Raw genomic sequence first — 21,622 nt, 5'->3', positions numbered from 1 at the left:
ATGCAGTGCCTCCAATGAACAAACCTATCCCAAGACACTCCACAAAGGCATAAGAATGGGCATCAAATAAAAAAGAAGCTATTAGGAAGAGTGATCAAAAATTGGTCAAAGTAGAGGGTTTTAAAAGGAGGTGGAGAGAATTAGAAAATCAAACCTACATATTTTCAGATTAGAATTAGGGAACACTATAGAACCATGCAATTTTCCATTTAAATACCTATTCTATTTAACCAAAGGTGTGACTGGATGTTTTTGCTCTTTGTATATTTGATATGGGATTTATTATCTTCTGTCTTATGTGCACTTGCCTGTTCCTTTGAGTGAAAACCACTCCGTCTTTGCCTCTCCTTTTCAAACTAGAGCTCCTGTATATGCAAAAATGTTTGCATTCACACTTATAACTGATGCCAGTTGTCTTTGTATCACTGCTTGCTGAACATGATTGGCGAATATTTAGTAAACCTTTCAACACCAGCTTGTACTTGAATATCCATTTGCTCGCCTGTGTTTGGTTACACGTTTGATTTAAACAACATTTTGTTGCAACCACATTTACATTACACAAAGAAGGCCAGCAATTCAACAAATCTATGTAACCAGTCGTCTAATGTAGTGCAATATATATCAGCTTACCAAGGCTAGAGCAAAGATAAAATTACACATCTAACTACAAATGAATTACTTCATTTTTGCTCTCAAGACCTAGTCCAAGTTTGAAATGCTTCATGCATTGTGTAAGTGCTATTTAATATTCCAGGAAAATGATGCATTGTGACACCTCGGAAAATTTGATACAAAGGGAATGTGTTTCCTTGATTAGCTTATCTGACACTAGTGAGGGTATTTTGTCTGAGTTTTGTGGAGAAGGTAAATAGAGCTGAGTGCCATTGAAAAATGCACTGTAGGCTGGACAGGCTTTATAAAACTTCCATGGTGTTTGTCCCTGTAACTTCATAGACAGAAACTTCGTTTAGGTGACTTGGCGATCAAAAAGGGTACTTAAACTTAAAAGGACATCATTTTTCTGGTAAGTTTTTCTGCTTACATCAATTATTAGTTTAGCTTATTTCTTTGTTTGCCATTTGGGCAGAAGAAATTGTTTGCCACTTACTAAATAAAGCCTTAGAATTCCATTGACATTTTCTTGTCATAGTTGAGTCAAACGGACCAGAAATGCATTCAATATCTGATCGGTACTGAGTTACTGACGCCAATCGAGTCAGTGGTGGGTGACCTGCCTCAATATTTTGAGACTAGGGAAGGAAAGCTTGGTTAAGGTTCCTGTATTTGACTGCTATTCAGCAATCTTTATTAGAAGTTTGCACTGGTGAGGTCCTCTGATTGACTTCAGTAACTTCGATAGTAGATCCGCACAAACTCTGGAGAAACTGTACCTATGATCTTCTACCATCTCTCTGGATGTTACTGTGGTCACTGTCCTACAAATTCAACTCCAACGTTCCTTCACTGTATACTAAAAGCACTTTAAACAGCCCCGTGTTGTTGAATAGCCTTTATCTGCCTTGTATGTATATAATTCTCATAATGTATTCACCTTGTGTGGTAACTTGACTAAATTTCGAACACTCTAGCCTCTGAATCAGGAGGTAAGTATTATAACCTGTTTTTGCAGACATGAGGGAGTACTGAACTCCAATCTGCTGGTTCATGTGGACATGTAAGATCCCACGGCAGTATTTGGAAATAAAGCAGTATATCTTTTTGTGATAACCACTGAGAAAGGCATGAGGATCAGTGACTCATTCTTGTTTGTGAACATGACTGTCATACCTGCTGCATTTAGTAACTTAAGAATGTAAAGGGTACAGATAAAATGAACCTGAAACAATTGTTTGACACATCCATAATGTAACTGGGTGCATGAACTTGAACTCTGAAAACACAAGCTGAACAAAGAGTTCAGTTTAATTATTCCCTCCAGGCGGTGGTGAATTCTTGGGGAAATAGTGGAGTCAAATAGCAACATCAAATTCAAAAGGAAGCAGGATTTTTATTTTGGCAAAAGAAATTGAGAGAGTTGAGATATGGCATGGTTTGTTTTAGAAACATGGAAAATAGGAGCAGGAGTAGGGCATTCAGCCCTTCGAGCCTTCTCCACCATTCAGTATGATCATGGCTGATCCTCTATCTCAATGCTGTACTCCCGCTCTCTTCCCCCTTATCCCTTGAAGCCTTTAGAGTCTAGAAATCTAGCTATTTCCTCCTTAAATATATCCAGTGACTTGGCCTGCACAGTCTTCTGTGGTAGAAAATTCCACAGGCTCACCAACCTCTGAGTGAAGAAGTTTCTCCTTATCTCAGTCCTAAATGGCCAACCCCTTATCCTGAGACTGTGACCCCTTATTTTAGACCTCCCAGCCAGAGGAAATATCATCCCTGCATCCAGCCTGTCAGAATTTTATACGTTTCAGTGAGAACCCCTCTTATTCTTCGAAACTCCAGTGAATACAGGAGGTTGACCCAACCTCCCCTTATATGACAATCATGCCATCCCACGAATCAGTCTGGTGAGCCTTTGCTGCACTCTCTCTATGACAAGTATATCCTTTCTTAGGCAAAAAGACCAAAACTACACACACTACTCCAGGTATGGTCTCACCAAGGCCCTGTACAGCTGCAGTAAGACATCTTTGCTCCTGTACTAAAGTCCCCTCTCAACAAAGGCCAACATACCATTTACCTTCAGTGATTGGTGTGCAAGGACATCCAAGTCCCTTTGTACATCAAAGTTCCTCAATCTATCACCATTTAAATAAAATTTTGCCATTCTGTTTTTCCTACCAAAGTGGATAACTGCACACTTATCCACGTTATACTGCATCTGCCACGTATTTGCCCACTCACTCAACCTGCCTAAATTGGCTTGAAGCTGCTTAATACCCTTCTCCACATTCACATTCCCACCAAGTTTCATGTCATCAGCAATCTTGGAAATGTTACGTTTAGTCCCCTCATCCAAATCATTGATATATATTGTGAATAGCTGGGGCCCAAGCACTGATCCCTGCGGTATCCCACTAGTCACCGCCTGCCACTCTGAAAAAGACCATTTATTCCTACTCTCTGTTTCCTGTCTGCTAACCAATTCTCAATTCATGCCAAAAATTACCCCCAATCAAATGTACTTTAATTTTGCACACTAACCTCTTATGTGGGACTTTATCAAAATCCAAATGCACCACAACCATTCGTTCTCCCTTATCTATTCTGCTAGTTATGTCCTCAAAAAACTCCAGTAGTTTTTTTCAAACATGATTTCCCTTTCATAAATCCATGTTGACTTTGCCTAATCCTACTGATATTTTCTAAGAGTCCTGTTATCACATCCTTTATAATAGATTCTAGCATTTTCCCTACTACTGACGTTAGGCTAACCAGTCTGTAATTCCATGTTTTCTCCCTCTTTTAAATAGTGGGGTTACATTTGACACCCTTCAATCTGCCGGGACTGTTCCAGAATCTACACAATTTTGGAAGATGACAACCAACACATCCACTATTTCTATGGCCACCTCCTTCAGTACCCTGGGATGTAGATTATCAGACCCTGGGGATCTATCAACTTTCAGTCCCATTAATTTCTCCAGCATTATTTTTTTAGCAATACTAATTTCCTTCAATTCCTCCTTTTCACTCGACCTTTGGTTCCCCAGTATTTCTGGGAAGTTATTTGTGTCTTCCTCCGTGAAGACAGATGATAGTTGTTTAATTGCTCTGCCATTTCCTTGTTCTCTATTATCAATTCTCCTGTTTCAGACTGACATTTGTCTTCGCTAATCTTTTTCTTTTTACATACTTATATAAGCTTTTACGTCTGCTTTTATGTTCCTTGCAAGTTTACTCTCATACTCTATTTTTCTCTTCTTAATCAAAATCTTGGTCCTCCTTTGCAGAATTCTAAACTGCTCCCAATCTTCAGGCTTGCTACTTTTTCTAGCAACTTTATATGACTCCTCTTTTTGTATCAAATACTATCCTTAATTTCTTTAGTTAGCCATGATTGGGCTGCTTTTCCTGTTGTATTTTTGTGCCAGGAAGGAATGTACAGGCTTTGAGATGCACTCGTGTACATAAATTCCTTTGTAACCCTTGTTGCTCTTGGAAAAACAAAGATCCTGTATAAATGTAAGCAGCTGTATTTACCTAATTCCATTTAACTGAGTCAATCAATATAACATTACCTTATTTTGTTTGAAATGTATCCCCCCCACATACATACTCAAGTCTAGAAGAATTTTCTCATGTATAATAAATATTGTATTCCCATGCATAGAAATAGCCTGCATATCTTTACATTATTCATACCTTTTAACATAGTTAAAGCCTAGCTCATGCCCCTTATCTTCCATTCTGCAAGTTTAACCAGATAACTTTAAAAAATAGTCCTCGAGTCACCTTTGTCAATCTTCTTTGAATTGCCTCCAGTGTTTCAATAACTTGTTGAGAATGGTCTGCTTGAAAGAATATTTCACAAAACCTTACCACCATCAATTCAAGATAAAACAAACTATGTTGTCATTTAATTAAATGTCCTTGAGATGCAATCCTTGCTGATAACAGCTTCGCATTGACTAGTTTATAAGCACAACCAAATCCCTTACTTTTTTCCAAAGGACACCCATTAATAAAGTGTAGAATCTATTGCCTATACTAATAATTTTTGAATAAGTCTTGAATAATCATTTCTTCGTTCATCGATTTTAAATTTGTATGGAGCCTTTTGAATGCAATCCATCATACTAATCATTGAGGGACATTTTGTCTCAGCAGCCCATTTTATATTTCTAGATATACCCTGCTTAATATTTTGAACAGTGCGAACAATAAACTAAAATGGGCCTCTTCGGTCTGCTCAGTCAATGTCCAATCCAATTATTTAACCAATTTGCCACTAATTCCTCTGAGAAGGCCTCAGTTAGAGAACTCTAATTCCAAAGGCTTTTTGAAAACTCAAGTAAATTAAATCCAGTAGATAAGCTTCATTCGGTTGATTCTATTATCTTCTTGATGAATTCCAGTTGATGAGTAAGGCATGACCTATTGATTCTTCTAAAAACACGCTGACTGCCCCTTCTAAAGCTCTAAGCTCGTTCGATGTACATTAATTCTGTAAATTATTCTTGAGTACTTCCCAACTGGTCCACAACTCCTTGATTATATTATCAGTCCTCAAATCCAGCTCCTGTAATTTTGGAGATCTTGAAACTATTAACCACAACCTTACCATATTTATTCCCATGGAGATTCCCCAATGAGTCCCATTGTGCTTTGTAGACACTCCATGCTTTGCATTTTATGATCATTCATTGTCAGCTTTTTAGAGGCCAATTGCATCGTGTATCAGTGCTTAAAGGGCAAAAATAGCTTGGTTCCTCCACTCCAGCGTTACTCCTTTTCAGCAGAAGTGCTTGCTGCATTGTTCCAGTGAAGCTCAATGCAAACTGGAGGAACAGCACCTCATCTTCCGACTAGGCACTTTACAGCCTTCCGGATTGAGTATTGAGTTCAACAACTTTAGATCTTGAACTCCCTCCTTCATCCCCACCCCCTTTCCATTTCTTCCCCTGTCCTTTTGTTTTTTCCAATAATTTATATAGATTTTTCTTTTCCCACCTATTTCCATTATTTTTAAATCTATACCTTTTATGCCCTTTTAGTCTTATTTCACCCCACCTCCACTAGAGCTGTCTGTACCTTGCATGTCCTGCTATCCATTCTTAATTAGCACATTCTTTTAGATAATATCAACACCTTCAACACCTCTTGGTTCTTTTGTCTGTGACAGCTTTTGGTTATCTGCTCCTATCACTGCTTGCTTATCCCTACAACCACCACCCCCACCTTAAACTAGCTTATATTTCACCCCCCTCCTATTTTTACTTAGTTCTGTTGAAGGGTCATGAGGACTCGAAATGTCAACTTTGTTCTTCTCCGCCGATGCTGCCAGACCTGCTGAGTTTTTCCAGGTATTTCTGTTTTTGTTTTGGATTTCCAGGATCCGCAGTTTTTTGTTTTTATCTCTGCTCTTGACATACTGTATGTGTTAATTCCCAGGTGAATAGGGGTCTTCACCAGTTTGCAACAGCTGGAGTCCTCTCCAGTAACTAATACCAGGAGTCAGGTAGAAGTGGAACTGTGAGGAGAGGGAATTGTGGAGAAATACTTGGCAATGAGAAAGAACAGGAAGGAGAGAAATAAATGACAATGAGTAGAAAGGTGAAAAATATTGTCAGCAATGAAGGGCAGAGCGAAGGGAGCAGAAAAGGGAAGTGGTGCTTTTGGATGCAGAGAGAAATGGTGTTTTGAGGCAAGATAGAAAAAGCAGCACTAGCTTTCATTGATGGGGAAATGTGGGAAAAAGAATGTCTGCCTCTGCCTGTCAGTTTTAACAGGGGAAGGGTTGGAAGTGTGCCAGCAACAACTGGTGAGGGGAGGTACCAGCTTCAACAGAAGGAATTTGGAGGGCAGAGTGGGCGGGGAGGGGTAAATGCCCCGTGCCAGAGTGTCTTCCGTGCACCAGAACTGTAAACTACTCCACTGTTTGACATTTGGCAGATCAACTAGTGCATTCAGCAATTGTTGGTGCACAGAGGCCATCTTTCTTTTTTAAGGATGATTCCCTTAAGGCTTTGGGGGTGGAATTTTAATCCCCTTTGAGGGGCAGCAGAGGAGCAGCAGTGTTAAATTTTAGAGAATTGGAAACTCTATTCCAATCTACCTCAAAACATCCACCTTCTGGTTTTAATGGAGGCAGGAAACAAACCCCTTCAGAGGCTTATTTAAATATGTTAATGAGGCTGTGTACCTCACATTTTAGCAGCCATTAATATTTATTTCCTGCAAGCTGGGTTTCCCAACTGCTCTGGAAACTTGGCAGCTAAAAGCGGGTGTGACGGGTGGGGTGGGGGTGGGGGCAAGAAAGGCCTCATCCAGCCAATAAGTGCATTTCCTGCACTGCTTGTGGACTAGGGGGAACAGGAGTGTTTCCCTGGTACTCCAATCAAACTTGCTTTCCTCCCTGCAATCCCTTTTCCTCCCACTCCCAGGCTCCAACGCATAATCTCTTCACCTTCTGCATCTCGATCCTGACCAAGAATCTCTTCTGCCTCAATCTGCAATCTCTTCACCCCCGCACCTCCCAACTGCAATGTTCTTCCCCCACCCTGGATCATTCCCTCACTCCTTGTGCCTCCATACCTCTGCGACCTTCTACTGTAAGCGCCACACCTCTGCCCTCCCCACACCTGCCAGCTAGCCAATTACCCTCTCACCCTGCCAGCCAGGAATTGGAGACTTAAAAATTCGTTTGAATCCTGCTTGAATTTGGTAAGATGTCTGCATTTCCAGGTTTCCCAACCTCTCCAAGGGAGAGGGGTAGTTGCTCATGGAAACGGCCCCAGTGCAGCGCAAAAGCTGTACAGTGAAATCGCATTCTGGTTGTAAAAGCGGAATGTGGTTTGTGCTAGTTTGGAGGACAATGGCAGGTGTTGAGTGAATATTTGTGGAACGGTTGCTCAAGGCGAGAATGAGGATATGCCATTTAATGAGGACAAGAATATGGAATAACACAATTAATTGTTCTATTGCTAAGGTGGTGGTCGGTATCAGCCCATCTTGGGAGACTGTAGCCAGGGTGTGTGTTATTCCTGGGCTGAACTGCCAAGGTGTATATGTGCCCCTTTAAGAGACATTGCCATTGATTAGTCCCCTTTATGAGATTTAGGGGCTTATTGCTTCCCTTCAAATGTTGGGCTCTTCCCAAAGTTGGAAGGAACCACCTAGCTTGCTTTATCTTTGTTGCGGATGCAGGACAATCTATTTTAGACAGGGTAACATCTGTTGTGTACAGATTTAAAGTCTGACTCAAAGAATCTTATAGGTTAAAAAATCATGAAATACAGTATTTTCGTTTTGCTTTTTCTACTTTGTAGATAACAGGAACAGAACTAAAAATATTCTTTTGACCATTATGTGTGGCAGTAATACCAACATTAGAATTTCAGCCGACTAACAAAGGGTTGTCCAATAGAATTTGGGGACCAGCTATGGGGGTGCCATTTTAGTTATATGCTCTACTGTTTGCAGAAAATGTGTTCCACAGAATACAGGTGAATATACTTCATGTCTGTGTATAACTAACGGGCATCTACCACCATTCAGAAATCAAAGAATTAAAGTAATCCCATCAAAAAACACACTTTCACTCTGCTTTCTGTCCTGTGTGTTTATTGATAAAACGATAAAGGTTAAAGTACACATAGGGCAAGTAAATATGACTATTTACATCACATACCCAACAATAGTATCTATTACTCACTCTTTATTTACTAATAAGAAATGCAATTTACACTTCACATTTAGTTACGTGTGGCTTATAGTTCATGTATTGGACAGCACATGTTTTAAAATGCTTCTTTATCAGACCAGGCTAAACCTCATGTAGACTCACTTGCATGGAGATCTTCACAGAACCATCACCCTCTCCACCCTCTGAGCATGAACATACTTTGTGGTGATTAGATCCTTTAGAAGGAAAGTCTGGACACATTTATTGATAGAAGAGTTTCAACAATATGTCACTTTCTACTTTATGCTGTATAGTGAATGTGCTTTAAAGTAATTCATCGCATATGAAGCTCTTTGGGACATCACGAGCCATGTACCAGCATTTTCTTTCATTGTAAAATAGGAATACAAAGAAAAGGAATAAGAGGAATTTTATCTATTTTGATCACTTCTCCAGAGGCAGTTTGTGACCATTGACCTTAAAGGGGTGGACTAGGTTAATTGGGACGTTGACAACAAAGCAGCGTTTATTGCCCAACCGTAGTTGCCCTGAGAAGGTGATGGTGAGCCTTCTCTTTGAATCGTTGCAATCCTTGAGGTAATTGTGCAACCATGATGGTGTTAGATGGGGAATTCAAGATATTAATCCAGTGAAATTGTAGGAACAGTGATCTAAGTCAAAGGCAAGGTAGTAACTAACTTGGAGGGGAAATTGGCAGTGGGGACGTTTCCTGCTTAATAACTACGCTAGTATCTCTGTGGGCAGAGGTACAAAATGCAATGATATTTATGCTTTATATTTTACATATATTACAATAGGTTTGTTCACCCTTATTGCAGCTGCCAATTTAAAGCAAAGAATATTGCAGCCTTAAAAATAATGTACAATTTTTTCTGGTAGATAGCAAACACAAATATAAAGCCTCCGATTCACCTGAACACTGATCAACTAATACAAAAAGGTAGTCCCAGCTTTACATTCACATCACCAGTCTGACCCCTATTGTCTTCATAAAAGCGAAACTAATATTGTTGCTATAAAACCTCAATTTAGAAGACCCTTATTTTAGTATCTTTGGACCCAAAGTCTGATTTTACTCCCAATGCTCATCTTTAGTGTTGAATCTAGAGTTGAATCAACTGTTGTTACAGCCACTGGGAATTTCAGACAGGCATGCGCTTAAAGCACCTATAGTGTTCCAGTGAACCAACCATTTCCTGGTTACTCCCTGACCAAAACCCATCTATAAATAAAGCCCCAATCTAAATATACAACATTAAGCAATTAATCCCCTTTTTAATGTTTAGTGAGCATAATATCCTTAATCTATTGCCAAATTCCACCTACACTGTGTAGGTGACTATAAAACTCAAAGCATTTTGTATGTAAAATTTATTTATGGAGATCATTTGTTAATGGTGTGTATTAGTTATTTTTATTTGGAGTTGCTTAAAATCGAGATTTAAAGCATAATGTCGATTGGCAAACTATCACAATTTGACCAATTGGTCAAGTAATCCATAAAAAACACAATTTGAATAATTTGGGAACAACACATCAGTCGATGATGTTTAAATAAGACATGTAGACCTCATGAATGAGACCCGGACTTTGCTGTGATAATGGCACTGAAACTGGTAGCAATTCCAGGAATCTGCACGTGCACAGATTAATGTGGAAGTCCAGAAGTTGCTGTCAATGTGTACACTGTTCCTTATGGTTCGATTATAGGGATAGCCATAGATGGCAATCTCCATAGCGACCATGATTTAATGAAAACTTTTTCATTCTGCGTTGTTGGTCTCGCTGTAAAAATCCTTGGGAAAAGTTATTAACTTCCTGGTTTGCTGTGGGTGAGTGAATACTTCACTGTAATTGGTTCCTTGCCTGCTTGCTGACATCACAACTTCTGCTTACCACAGTAACCCCTTGGTGCCAAATTTAAACTGTTGTCAGGAGAGGGGAAAACCATGCTATACAGATGGCTAGAACTTGGTGGGTAGTTTTCTTAGACATCAGTGTTGAGTGTCTTTGCTTTGCCAGTGACCTCAAATTCCTGGTCTAAATTTTAAATCTGGATTTTTTTCCTCCAATTTTGACTTTCTTGTATGTAATTCCACGGGCACCATACATCCACAAGTGGCTATTATTCATCTATTAACCCTAATGGTGGGTATCTCTTTTTGATTTTGGAGGGCATCATGGTGATGCCTGGCCCTGAACCTTATCCTTAAACAGCATCTACACGTGGGAAAGCTCCAGGCTGGATCATCGATTATAGCGATCCAGATTGGGAGCGCTAGTAAAGTTTCCCTTCTCCAATCCGAGCTCCTGGATTGAAGGACTCTCTCTGCTATTCTGTAAATTTGGAGTATTTTGGTCAGACATGGTAGCATTGGGCAGAATCTTCCGTTTTCAGTGGGTGTCTCATGCACTGCCTGCAAAGGTGGTGAGACATTTGCACTGACCCTGAGGTGGAAGGCCCACCATATCTTTTGCCATCAGACACTGAAGAGGACAGCAGAGGGCATTCCTTCTGAATGAGGGCCTGGGTTACGACGCCCTGCCAACTTAGAGCTGCCGGCCAATCAGAGGCCGGCAGCCCTTGTAATTGGCGGCACCATGGAGGAGGCCATCCTGATACGAACCCACCTCATTTTCAGGCCCTCCTGCCTCCCTTCTTGCCTCCAATGGGGGAAGAAGATTCCGTTCATTATCTTTGGGCCCATGGGGAGTCTTAGTCACCATTTGGTTAATCTGCTTAGAGGATGATCTGCAATTACTTCCACAAACATCTAATGTGGATCATTTTGAAGAATATAAAAAATAAGAAATAGGAGCAGGTATGATCATGCACTTTCCCACCCACTCCCAGAAAGGAATGGCGATAATCATGGGTGATTTTAATCTATCTTATGGATTGGCAAAGGTTACTACACAAAATAAAAGCACACGTTGTAGAGGGTAACAATTAGCATGGATAGATGATTGGTTAGCCGACAGGAAACAGGGATTAGGCATAAATAGGTCATAGGAAAATGGGAACACGAGCAGGAGTAGGCCATTCAGCCCATCAAACATGCTCTGCCATTCAATACAATCATGGCTGATCATCCACTTCAATGCCTTTTCCCACACAATTCACATATCCGTTTATGTCATTGGTATTTAGAAATCTGTTGATCTCTGCTTTAAACATACTCAATGATGGAACTTCCATGGCCCTCTGGGGTAGAGAATTCCAAAGATTCACAATACTCTGGGTAAAAAAAGCACTCCTCATTTCGGTCCTAAGTGGTTTGCTCATTATTTTGAAATTGTATCCCCTGGTTCTAGATTCTCCAACCAGGGGAAGCATCTTACCTGCATCTACCCTGTCTATCCCTTTTAAGTATTTTGTAGGTTTCAATGAAATCACCTCTCATCCTTCAAAACTCTAGAGAATACAGGCCCGGTTTCCCCAATTTCTCTTCACAAGACAGCCCTGCCATCCTGAAAACAAAGTCTGGTGAATCTTCACTGCACTCCCTCTATGGCAATAATATCCTTCCTAAGGTAAGGGGACCAAAACTGCACACAGTACTCCAGGTGAAGTCTAACCAATGTTCTATACAATTGAAGTGAGACTTCGCCGCTCCTGTACTCAAATCCTTCTGTGATAAAGGAATTTATGGAATACCATTAGCCTTCCTAATTACTTGCTGCAGCTGCATGTTTGGGTTGGCAAAAGATGTAACGAGTGGAGTGCCACAGGGATCAGTGCTAGGACCTCAACTATTTACAATCTATATTAATAACTTGGCAGGATCGAATGTATGGTTTCTAAATTTGCTGATGACACAAAGGCAGGAAAATAAGTTGTGTAAAGGGCATAAGGAGTCTGTAAAAGGATATAGATAGGTTAAATGAGTGTGCAGAAATTTGGCAGATGGAGCACAATTTGGGAAAATGTGATCTTCTCCACTTTGGCCGGAAGAATTAAAAAACAGCATATTATTTAATTAGTGAGAGGTTGCAGAACTTGGGGTACAGAGGGATCTGGGTGTTCTAGTACATAAATCACAAAAAGTTTGTATGCAGGTACAGAGTGTGATTAGGAAGGAAATTGGAATGTTGTCATTTATTGCAAGGGAATGGAATGTAAAAGTAGGAATGTTGCGCTACAGTTGGTGAGACCACATCTGGAGTACTGTGTACATTTTTACTCTCCTTATTTAAGCAAGGACATAATTGCATTAGAAGCAGTTCGGAGAAGGTTCATTCAACTCATTCCTAGAATGAGAGGGTTATGCTATCAGGGAAGGTTGGACAGATTTGGCCTATATCCACTGGAGTTGAGAAGAATGGGAGGCAATCTTATTGAAACATGTAAGATTCTGAGGGGACTTGACAGGGTGGATGCTGAAAGGATGTTTCTGCTTGTGGGAGAGAGGAGAACTAGGGGATACAGTTTAAAAATACGGGGTCTCCCATTTAAGATGGAGATGAGGAGAATTTTTTTCCCTGAGGTTCATGAGTCAATGGAATTGTCTTCCCCAGAGATCAGTGGAGGCAGGGTCACTGAACATTTTTAAGGTTGAATTAGATAGATTCTTGATTGACATGGGAGTCCAAGGGTATAGGGGCGTAGGAAGGAAAGTGGAGTTGAGGCCACAGTCAGATCAGCCACGATCTTATTGAATGGTGGAGCAGGCTCAAGGGGCTGAATGGTCTACTCCTGCTCCTAATTCATACGTTCGTATGCTTCCCCGAGAGACCAAAAGTCTGTCTCAGCCTCATATTCAATGATGGTGCATCCACAACTCTCTGGGATAGGAAATTCCAAAGATTCAGAACCCTCTGGGTGAAGAAATTTCTCCTCATCTTAGTCCCAAATGATTGGCCTCCATCCTGAAGTTGCCCTTTGTTCTATATTCCCCAGTCAGGAGAAACAACCCTTAAGAATCTACCCTGTCAAGCCCCTTCATAATCTTGAATGTTTCAATGAAATCACCTCTCATTTTTCTGAACTCCAAAGATTATAGACCCAATTTATTCAGCCTCTCGTTATAGGAAAACTTTCTTATTTCAGGGACCAATCTCGTGAAGCTTTGTTGTTTGCCTCTTGTACAAGTATATCCTTCCTTACATATGGACACCAAAACTGCACATAGTATTCCAGATGTGGTCTCACCAAAGCCCTGTGCAATTGTAGCAAGACTTCCTTGTTCTTGTACTCCAATCCCTTTGTAATAAAGACCAACATGTCATTTGCTTAATTAATTGATTGTGCCTGCATGCTAGCTTCTTGTGTTCCTTGTGCAAGCATATCCAGGTCTCCCTAAAAATCAATATTTACAAGTTTTACAAAAATATTCTGCTGTTCTATTCTTACAGCCAAAATCAATAACCTCACTCTTCTCCACATTATACTCCATTAACTACCTTGTTGCCCACTCACTTAATTGTTTATATCTCTTTACAGCCTCTTTGTCCTTCTCACATGACTTCACATTCCCACCTAGCTTGGCTTCATCAGCAAGCACGGATACATTATTCTGTCTCCATCTGAGTCATTATTTGATTGTAAATTGTTGAGGGTCCAGCATTAATCCTTGGAGCACTCCACTATTCGCTGCCTGCCAACTTAAAAATGCCCCATTCATCCGCCCTCCTCCTTCCTGTCAGTTAACCAATCCTCGACCATGCTAATATGTCACTCCTAATTCTGAGCCCTTATAATTGTGTATTAACCTTTCATGTGGTACCTGATCAAATACCTTTTGGAAATTCAGGTATACTGCATCTACTGGTTCCCCTGTAACTACCCTGTTAGTTACATCCTCGAAAAACTCTAAATCTGTCAAACAGGGTTATCCTTTCATAAAACCATGTTGATTTGTTCTAATCATAGTGTTTTTCTAAGTGCATTATTAATACTTCCTAAATGATAGATTCCAGTGCTTTCCCAATGATTGATATCGGGCTAACTGGCCTGTCATTCCCTGTTTTGTCTCTGCCTCTTTTCATGAAAAAAGGCATTGTTACATTTTCTAACTTCAAATCTGCTGGGATGGTTCCAGAATCTAAGGAATTTTGGAAGATCATAGCCAGTGCATCTGCTCTTCTTCAGCTATCTCTTTTAGAACCCTAAGATACAGGCCATTAGGCCCTGGGGATTTGTTGGATTTTAGTCTCTTGAGTTTCTCCAGTGCTTTTCCCTTTGCTGATATTAATTACCTGAATTTTCTCACTCTTATTAATCCCGAGGTTCCCCTCTATTCCTGGCATGTAACTTGTGTCTTTTACTGTGAAGGCACAAAATGTTTGCTTATCTCTTTGTCATTTCCTCAACCTCCATGATAGTTGTTCCTGTCTCTACCTCTAAGGGGCCAACATTTATTTTAGCTGCTCTCTTCCATTTTATATACTTGTGAAAGCTCTTACAATCTGTTTTTATATTCCCAGTTAGTTTATCCCCATAATTTATTTTTCCCTTTTTTATCAACTTTTTGGTGGCCCTTGGCTGGTTTCGAAAACACTCCCAATCCTCCTCCTAATCCCCTTTGCAACATTATTAGATTAAAAGGAGAGGCTTATACTGTCCTTAGCCTCACCAAGAAAGATCTATCTGTAACTTACTCAGGAGTTTTTGTTTTGCAATGGAATGTATTTTTGTTGAACACTTTGAATTGCTTCTTTGATTGTTTCCCACTGTTTATTTACGACCATACTTTTTGGTCTATTTTTTATTCTTTCATAGGAAGTGGTAGTCACTGGCAAGGCCAGCAGTTGTTGCCCATTCCTAAATGCCCTTGAGAAGGGCTGAGTCACCTTGAAGCGCTGCAGTTCATCTGGTGTAGGTATACCCACAGTGCTGTTAGAAAGTTGGTTCCAGGATTTTGATCCCACGACATTGAAGAAACAGTGATATTGTTCCAAGTCAGGATAGTGGGTGGCTTGCAGGGGGACTTGTAAGTGGTAGTGCTCCCAAGTATCTGCTGTCCTTGTTCTTCTAGGTAGTACAAGTTGCAGGTTTGAAAGGGGTTGTTGAAAGAGCTGATGAGCTGCTGCATTGCATCCTGCTAATGGTACACTCTGCTGCAACTGTATGTCGGTAGTGGAGGCAGTGAAAGGTTAAGTTTGTAGCTAGGGTGCTAGACAAGTGGGAAGCTTTGTTTTGGATGGTGTCAAGCTGCTTGATTGTTGTGGGAGCTGCACTCATCCAGGCAAGTGGAGAGTATTCCATCACAATCCTGACTTTTGCCTTGTAGATGGTGGATAGACTTTAGGGAATCAGGAGGCGAGTTACACTCCACAGAATTCCCAGTCTCTGACCTGCTCTTGTAGCAACAGCATTTATATGGCTAGTCCAGTTCAATTCTGATCAGTGGTAACCACCAGGATGTTGATAGCGGGGGTTCAGCATTGGTGATACCATTGAATGTCAAGGGGAGATGGTTAGATTCTCCCTTGTTGGAGATCTTCATTGCCTGGCACTTGTGTGGCATGATTGTTATTTATCAGCCCAAGCCTGAATGTTGTCCAGGTCTTGCTGCATTTGGGCATGGACTGCTTTAGTACCTGAGGAGTCGCGAATGGTGCTGAACATTGTGTAATCATCAGTGAACATCCCCGCCTCTGACCTTATGATGGAAGGAAGGTCATTGATGAGGCAGCTGAAGATGGTTGGGCTGAGGAACTCCTGGGACTGAGGTGCTTGACCTCCAACAACTTTCTTCCTTTGTGCTATGTATGACTCCAACCAGCAGAGAGTTTTCATCTGATTCCCATTGGTTTCAGTTTTTCTAGAGCTCCTTGATGCCACACTCTGTCAAATGCAGCCTTGAAGCCAAGGGCAGTCACTCTCAACTATTGAGTTGAGCTCTTTTTTCCCATGTTTGGTCTGTACTGGGGTGCTGCTTTGGGCTGCATTAGAGTGCTTCAGTTGGAGTTTGGTGAGAGAGGGACTTTTAATGATTAATTTCTATCTAAAGTCTAATATTTCTTTTAATTTAGCAATTAACTAAAAGTTGCTCTTTGGGTTGGGAGAAGGTGAGTTTTAGTCCATCTTTAAAACAGGGATTATACAAGTTCTGCTTGCAGCTAGTAAATTATTTAACTGACTTAATCAGGTTTTCAAAAGTGAGATTCAGAAAGCGCAAAAGCAAAACATCTACAGTGCTGCTTTTGTCTGCACTGGAATGCTGCTTTGGGCTGCATCAGAGTGCTTCAGTTGGGGTTTGGTGATAGAGGGAGTTCGCTGAAGAGGGAAGGAGGTGATTCTTTCATTTTCTACCTTTCTTCTGTAAGAAGAGCGATGGCCTTGGTATGTAGGACCTGGTAAGTATTTATTCTGTCCGTGATATCCTCTAAGCTAGAGGAAGTAAAAGTAAAGGGAGTAACTTAAGGGTAAGTCATGGCAATGCAGCTGTGGAGCATCTGCAAGGATGAGATCTTCGTGGATAGTATGTACAATGAGATGGTCACACCGCAGGTAAAGAGTGCACAGGCAGAAAGGGAATGGGTGACCACCAGACAGAGTGAAAGCACTAGGCAGGTAAGTGCATATTGGTACCAACAACATGGGTAAAAAATGGGATCAGGTCCTGAATGCAGAATATAGGGAGCTAGGAAATAAATTAAAAAGCAGGACTTCAAAAGGTAGTAATCTTAGGATTACTCCCAGTGCCATGAGCTAACGTGATCAGGAATAGGAGAAATAGACCAGATGAATGCGTGGCTGAAGAGATGGTGTAGGAGGGAGGGATTTAGACTCCTGAGGCATTGGGACCGATTCTGGGGAAGATGGGACCTGTACAAGATGAACGGGTTGCACCCCAGCAGGACTGGGACCAATATCCTTGCAAGGGTATTCACTAGTACTGTGGGTGAGGGTTTAAACTAGATTGGCAGGGGGACGGGAACCTGAGCAGGGAGACACAAGGGATGGAAACAAAGATAGGAATGAAAGACAGAAAAGTAGACAGCAAAAGTGGAAGGCAGAGGAAACCAGGGCTACCAGCAAATAGGGCCATAGTACAAAAAAATGTGTAAAAATGTAAAAAAAAAAGACAAGTCTAAAGAAACTGTCTCGGAGTGTGCACAGAGCATTTGCAATAAGGTAGATGAATTAACAGTGCAAATAGATGTAAGCGAGTATGATATGATTGTGATTGCAGAGACATGGCTGCAGGGTGACCAAGGCTGGAAACTGAATATCTAAGGTTACTCAATATTTAGGATGGACTGGCAAAAAGGAAAAGGAGGTGGGGTGGCAGATGAAATCAGTGCAATAGTGAGAGAGGGTATTGGCTCAGAAAATCTAGATGTAGAATCAGCCTGGGTGGAGCAAAGAAGCAACAAGGGGCGGAAAACATTAGTGGGAGTTGTCTATAGGCCTCCTAACAGTAGTGATAAGTTAGGTGATGGCATTAAACTGGAAATTAGAGATGCATGTAGCAAGGGTGCTACAGTAATCATGAGTGTCTTTAAATTACATATAGACTTGGCAAACCAAATTAGCAATAATACTGTGGCACACGAATTCCTGGAATGTGCATGAGATGGTGTTTTTAGACCAGTATGTTGAGGGACCAACCAGGGAACAGGCCATCCTCGATTTGGTATGGGCAATGAGAAGAGTTTAATTAATAATCTTGTTGTGCGGGGTCCTATGACCATAACATGATGTAATTCTCCATTAGGATGAAAAGTGAAATAGTCCGATCTGAAACTAGGGTCCTAAATCTAAATAAAGAAAAATACAAAGGTATGAGGTGTTTTTTGGCTAAGATAGTTTGGGAAACTTCATTAAAAGGCATGACAGTGGATAGACAATGGCTAATATTTAAGGAAGGAATGTATGCATTGCAATAGTTGTACATTCCTTTCTGGCACAAAAACACAACAGGAAAAGCAGCCCAAACATGGCTAACAAAAGAAATTAAGGATAGTGTTAGATCCAAAGAGGGGTCATAAAAAGTTGTTAGATAAAGTAGTAAGCCCGAGGATTGGGAGCAGTTTAGAATTCAACAAAGGAGGACCAAGAGATTGATTAAGAGGGGAAAAATAGAGTATGAGAGTAAACTTGCAAGGAACATAAAAGAGGACTGTAAATAATTTCTGTAAGTATGTAAAAGGAAAAGATTAGTGAAGACAAATGTAGGTGTCTTACAGTCTGAAACATAATTTATAACAGAGAACAAGGAAATGGCAGAGCAATTAAACAACTACTTTAGTTCTGTCTTCATGGGAGAAGACACTAATAACTTCCCAGAAATGCTACAGAATCAAGGGCCTAGTGAGAAGGCGGAATTGAAAGAAACTAGTATTACCAAAACAATAGTGCTGGTGAAATTAATGGGACTGAAAGCCGATAAATCCCCAGGGCCCGATAATCTACATCCCAGGGTACTGAAGGAGGTGGCCATGGAAATTATGGATGCATTGGCTGTCATCTTCCAAAATTCTGTAGATTCTGGAACAGTCCTGGCAAGTTCTAGGGTGGCAAATGTAACCCCACTATTTTAAAAAAAATAGATGGAAGGAGAAATCACCAAATTACAGACCGGCTAGCTTAACATCAGTAGTGGGGAAAGTGCTAGAGCCTATTACAAAGGAGGTGATATCAGGACACTTAGAAAATATCAACGGGATTAGACAAAGTCAACATGAATTTATGAAAGGCAAATCATTTTGACAAATTGACTGGAGTTTTGTGAGGGTGTAACTAGCAGAATTAGATAAGGGAGAACCAGTGGATGTGGTGTATTTGGATTTTCAGAAAGCTTTTAATAACGTCTCACATAAGAGGTTATTGTATAAAATTAAAGCACATGGGGTTGGGGGTAATATGTTGGCATGGATTGAGAATTGGTTAGCAGGTAGGAAACAGAGTAGGAATAAATGGGTCTTTTTCGGAGTGGCAGGTGGTGGCTAGTGGGGTACCGCAGGGATCAGTGCTTGGGCCCCAGCTATTTGCAATATATTTCAATGGTTTGGATGAGGGAACCAAATGTAATATTTCCAAGTTTGCTGATGACACAAAACTTGGTGGGAATGTGAGTGATGAGGAGGATATTAAGAGGTCTCAAAGCAATTTAGACAGGTTGAGTGAGTGGGGAAATACGTAGCAGTTGCAGTATAACATGGATAAGTGTGAAGTTATCCACTTTGGTAGATAAAAAAGAATGGCAGAGCATTATTTAAATGGTGATAAATTGAGAAATGTTGATGGACAGCCAGGTCCCTTTGTACTTGTACATCAATCACTGGAAGCAAGCATGCAGGTGCAGCCAGCGGTTAAGAAGGCAAATGGAATGTTGGCCTTCATTGCGAGAGGTCTTGAGTACAGGAGCGAGGATGTCTTACTGCAGCTGTGAGATCTTGGTGAGATCACACCTGGAGTATTGTGTGCAGTTTTGGTCAACTTACCTAAGGAAGGATATACTTGCCATAGAGGGAGTGCAGCAAAGGTCCACCAGACTGATTCCTGGGCTGGCAGGATTGTTGTATGAGGAGAGATCGGGCCGGCTACTCCTGTACTCACTGGAGTTTAGAAGAATGAGAGGCAATCTCATTGAAACATATAAAATTCTGATGGATGTACAGACCGGGTACAGGGGTGATATTTCTTCTGGCTGGGGGGCCTAGAACAAGGGGTCACAGTCTCAGGATACGGGGTAGGCCATTTAGGATTAAGATTAGGAGAAACGTCTTCACTCAGGGTGGTGAGCCTATGGAATTCTCTACTACACAAGACTGTGGAGACCAAGTCACTGAATATATTTAAGGAGGACATAGATTTCTGAACACCTAAAGGCATCAAGGGTCATGGGGAGCGAGCAGGAGTATGGCGTTGAGATAGAGGATCAGCCATGATCATATTGAATGGTGGAGCAGGCTCGGTGGGCTGAATGGCCTACTCCTGCTCCTACTTTCTATGTTTCTTTGTTTTGTCCAAGGCCGTAATGAGGTCAGGAGCTTGTGGAACCTAAACTGAGCATCAGTGTGCAGGTTATGGCTGTGTTAGTTCCACTTGATAGCACTGTCAGTGGCACCTTCCATCACTTTGCTGATGACCGAGAGGAGGCTGATGGGGCAGTAAGTGGCTGTGTTAGAATTGTCCTGCTTTTTGTGGACAGGACATACCTGGGCAATTTTCTACATTGTGGGGTGGATACCAATGTTCTAGCAGTACTGGAACAGCTTGGCTAGGGGCGTGGCAAGTAACAGAGCACAAGTCTTCATAGTATTGATGGAATATTGTTAGGGCCTATAGGCTTGCAATATCCAATGCTTGCAGCCGCTCCTGGCCTTAATGTGGAGTGAATCAAATTGGCTGAAGACTGGCATCTGTGATGCTGAGGACTTCGGGAGGAGGCTGAGATGGATCATCCACTCGGCACTTCTGGCTGAAAATTGTTTCAGATGCTTCAGCCATGTCTTTCGCACTGGTGCGTTGGGCTTCCCTATCATTTGTGGACGGAGATATTTGTGGAGCCGCCTCCTCCTGTTAGTTGTTTGATTGGCCTTCACCATCACAGTTGGATGTGGCAGGACTGCAGATTTATCCAAACAACGGTAGCCAGCACTCCCTTGATACCTATGTAATGGGCTTTGTTTAAGTTTGTGATTTTTGTTTGTGATTGGACTATGCTGCTTTCGAGCTTAAATGTATAGTTCAATTGTATTACGACCATTATTTCCTATGGATCTTTTACTGTAACATTACTAATCAACCCTGCCTTCTTGCATGATACTAGATCGAAAGTGGCTTTATCCCTCGTTCGTTCCACATTATTGCTCCAGGATACACTCTCAAAAGTATTCTCCAAACTCATCTTCCAGACTGCCTTTGACAATTATTACATTGCATATAAAGATTAAAGCCCCTCAACTTTACATTGCCTCTGTTACAAAATCCAATCATTTCTTGTTTAGTTATACCATTCAACAGAGTATTAATGTTATATAACAATGAAACATTCCCACCTCCATTTTCTGATCCTTGCTATTCCTAATCTCCATGCATACTGATTCTACTTCATGATTTTCTGAGCTAAGACTCTTTCTCACTAATGTCCTCATGTCACCCTTTATTATCAGGACTATCCCTACTACTTTTCCATCCTGCCTGTATTTTTTTTAGAGTATTGTGTACCTTGGAATATATATTTTCCAACTTTGGTCACCTTGTAACCATTTCTCTAATGCTCATTAGATCTAAACCATTTATTTCTATTTGTGCCACATCTTATTGTGGATGCTCAGTGCATGCAGATCAAGTGATTTCAGTTTTACTTGTTTTAACCAATATTTCTTGCATGTCTC

The 21,622-nt window shown here is 41.0% G+C and overlaps 1 protein-coding gene across 38 annotated transcripts in view; it reads left to right on the top strand.

Annotated features, from left to right (window-relative positions):
* Window positions 1-21,622, top strand: part of LOC144693046 (sorbin and SH3 domain-containing protein 2-like) — a 486,079-nt gene that overhangs the window by 284,078 nt on the left and 180,379 nt on the right. Inside the window, exon 1 of one of the 38 annotated variants that reach the window (XM_078562369.1) lies at window positions 848-1,027. The exons of 33 other annotated variants lie outside the window; for them this stretch is intronic. The gene's annotated coding sequence lies outside the window, so the exon portion shown is untranslated. Of the gene's footprint in view, window positions 1-847; window positions 1,028-11,745; window positions 11,864-21,622 lie in introns of those variants that run through there. 4 more of the 38 variants (XM_078562588.1, XM_078562379.1, XM_078562443.1 and 1 more) reach the window with 4 other exon arrangements.

The sequence above is a fragment of the Cetorhinus maximus genome, chromosome 2, assembly GCF_964194155.1.
Source record: "Cetorhinus maximus chromosome 2, sCetMax3.hap1.1, whole genome shotgun sequence".
NCBI classification, from domain to species: Eukaryota; Metazoa; Chordata; class Chondrichthyes; order Lamniformes; family Cetorhinidae; genus Cetorhinus; species Cetorhinus maximus.
This window is presented reverse-complemented; position numbering and strand designations above follow the sequence as displayed.